The 3,243-nt window shown below is 47.1% G+C and overlaps 1 non-coding gene across 1 annotated transcript; it reads right to left on the bottom strand.

Moving 5' to 3' along the window:
* Positions 1 to 2,706: 2,706 nt before the first annotated feature.
* On the bottom strand, positions 2,707 to 2,779 carry TRNAE-UUC (transfer RNA glutamic acid (anticodon UUC)). Its single transcript has one exon. It is a non-coding gene; the product is annotated as a tRNA-Glu (tRNA).
* Between the last annotated feature and the right edge of the window lie 464 nt (positions 2,780 to 3,243).

Below are 3,243 nucleotides of genomic sequence, written 5' to 3'. Positions count from 1 at the left end.
AACAGCATATCTGAAGTTGAGAATAAAACAGTGTGTTTGAGGAACTAAAGATGAACTTAGGACTAGAATATTCAGGGTGAGGGGGAGAGCATTTTACGATGCATCAGAGATGTCAACAGGAGCCAGATTTTTATAGGTCCTGGTACCATGTTTATGTTTTATTCTAGGAACAGTGGGAGGCCCTCAGAGGCTTTTATGCAGAACAGTGACACGATCCAATTTATGCTTTCAAGGTCTGTGACCTTGGGAAAGTCATATTATGTCTCTGAGGCTTTATTTTTCTCCTCTGTGAAATGTAGTTGAGAATCAGGCCAAGTTTTGAAGGAGCCTTGTAAAGATTAAATGAGAAAGTGTGCAAAATGAGATAAACCCATTTGAAAATGGCCGGGCCTTGGCAGACCTCTGTGAAGGTTTTCCTTTCTTCTTTTTCTTTTTAAAAGAAACTGCAACTTGTCATCCACCCGGAAACTCCCTTCTCTTTTGACCAACCTAGACACATTTGGTCTCACAGTTTTACTTTTCTATCCACTTAGCTTCCATCCAAATTTGGCCATTGTCTGCTCCCTCCTCATTCTGTTGTTGAGAATTTTGCACACTTACCATTTGGGGTGATTGCATTTCATACATCTTTTCCATTGTTAATCATTCCAAATCCAGTTTCCATGAGTTCATCCCTCTCTCAGGGCTGAGCTCCTTTCCCCGTTTAACACTTATTTCAGTTGTCTTACATAGGCCTTATTTAGATTTCATCTGAACTGTCCCACTTTACATAGATTTTAGCTGAATGCAGGTGATGGTGGTTTTATCATCAACCTGGCGGGAGAGGGAGGTCACCACGTCTGGAAGGATGTGCTGGAAATGGAGAGCACCTTGGAGCCAGATGGAATGGGGTCCAAATTTTAGCATTTCTCTTCTCTGGCCATGTGGACTTGAGCAAGTGATCTCAGCAATCCGAGCCTCGGTTTCCTCCTCTAGAAAATGAGGGTATGAATAGGGCTGACCTCCTGGGGTTGTAGGGCCAGGGCACATAATAGGCCTTCAGCAATATTAGTTCATGTCTCTGTCTGCCAGGCCACCTCGCCCACCCATGCCTCATGGGTGATGACCTTTGGCCTGATTCCTGGCATGCACCTTCTCAGAATCCATGGGCCTACCTGCAAGCATCTTTCCGTGGTCCACAGACTCTGGTCTTTGGGGTTAGACTGATTTGGGTTCCAATCCCAATTCTACTGCTTACCAGCCATGTCGCTCACTCTCCTCATGTGCTAGTGGGAGATATGAAGAGCCTCAGCCTCCCAAGTTATCCCAAATATCAATTGAAACAACGTTCTGGAAGCACTCAGTATACTGCCTGGTGTATTGTAAGAGGTCAACCAATAGCAGTTGCCCTTGCACATTATTGCAGCTCTGGACACTGAACTCTTTGCAAGCGAGGACTGCATTTTTTCCTCTTTGTCTGCCCTTGGCATGGCGGGGCACCTGGCACCCAGTGGGCCCTCAGCTGGTTTTAGTTCCTTTCATCTTCTATAACAAAAATAGAGGCACTTGGCTGCCAAGTTGGCTGGAACACTGGTATCCCCATAAAATCCTACCTGTTTACACAAATGCCACTTTCTAAGATCCTAAGAGGCAGGGCAGGATGGCAAAGTGAAAATGCCTCCAGACTTTCTTGAGCAATCCAGCTCCTGGCCGCTGTCCCTGGGGCAAGCCTGGAGGAAGCCATAACCACAGGAGGGCTTCTCTGCAGGGAAAGGCCTTGCTTTTTAAGAGCTGCTTTTTTATTTACGTGTTTTCTTCCCATTATTTCTCTGAAAACCTTTTTAGAATTTCACTGGGAGTCGAAAAACACATTTTGCCAAATTCTGAGGCCTTGTAACCACATGCCTGGTCCCTGTGACCAAACCAGGACCCAACCGTAACCTGCTGGCACTGGATGCTGTTTACTGCTGGTGAAAGACCACTTTGGGTTTCACAGTAAAAAGGGTTAGAAAATTGTATGAAAGGGCTCAGAAGACTCACGGACATCAAATAGCTCTTACAAAACCAATGTTGTAATTAGTTAAGTACAAATGAATCAGAACCATATGGCTTAAAAATTAAAGGAAAAAGGAGTTGGAGGGAAAAATGTCCTTTGGGATTTAATCAAACAAAAAATGCTGGAAAAAATTGTTGATGTTCACCAAGCTCAGACCCCATCTGGGTCCCCCCAAGCTCCCTCTAGCTTTTTCCTCCTTCCCTGGTTCTCCCCACGAGGCAGGGGTGACTGCTCTCCTGATGCTGGGTATCATGGGGGTGGAGTAGGTATGTCACAGTGGAGTGGGGAGTTAAGCTGGAGAGAGGCTCAGGGCATCTGGGGAGCACAGACAAGGGGCGCTCAAGCCGGCCTTTGGCAGATTGGCTAACCCTGCAGAGATGATACTGAGCCAGCCTTATGGGCAGAAGAGGAATTGGGGTGGGGGGTGAAGAGGGCATCTTGGCGGAGACAGTGGTGCGAGCACGCGCACAGGGGAGAGACCATGTGTTGGACGATCACGGAATTGCGAGTCTTTTGGATGGGCTGGTTCTCAACTCACGTATGGCTGCCTTCGCTGACCACAGGATCTAAATGCCCCCGGTCCCTTCCCTCGTCACTTTCTATCACATCACCCTCTTGTGTTTATTCGTGTGTGTGGTACTTTTTTTTTTTCTTGGCCTTGTGGATCTTAGTTCCCCAGCCGGGGATTGAACCTGGGCCCTTGGCAGTGAAAGCACCGAGTCCTAACCACTGGACCACCAGGGAATTCCGTGTGTGGCACTTTTCACAGTCTGCAACACTCCTCTTTCTTTCTTTCTCTCGTCACTTACATTAGAATGTAAGCTTCCTAAGAGAAGGGAGCTCATTGTCTTGTATCCCAGCTAGCAGCTGACAGAGTATCAAATTTGGAGAGGCTGCCCAGTAAGTATTTGGGGAATGAATGAATGGGAAATGAGCGAACAAATGGCTGGAGGTAGAAGTCATGAGGGACAGGGAAGGAAGAAAGGCTGGAAAAGTAGGCAGGAGCCAGGTCCTGAAAGACTTTGGAAATTGTGCAAAGAGGCTCCTGAAGGTAATGGAAAGTCCATAAAGGATTTCCAGCAAGGATGTGACAAAGTCAGCACTGTATTATACTGGAAGCAAAGAACGAGGCTGGGAAACCTGGAAACCAGGAGAAAATGAGTGGCAGAGCACATCCTGTGTCTGTTTTGCCTCCCCCCCCCCCCCCC

The sequence above is a fragment of the Lipotes vexillifer genome, unplaced genomic scaffold, assembly GCF_000442215.2.
Source record: "Lipotes vexillifer unplaced genomic scaffold, Lipotes_vexillifer_v1.1 scaffold621, whole genome shotgun sequence".
Classification (NCBI taxonomy): Eukaryota; Metazoa; Chordata; class Mammalia; order Artiodactyla; family Lipotidae; genus Lipotes; species Lipotes vexillifer.
Note: the sequence above shows the minus strand (reverse complement) of the source record. Positions and strands in the feature narration are given on the sequence as shown.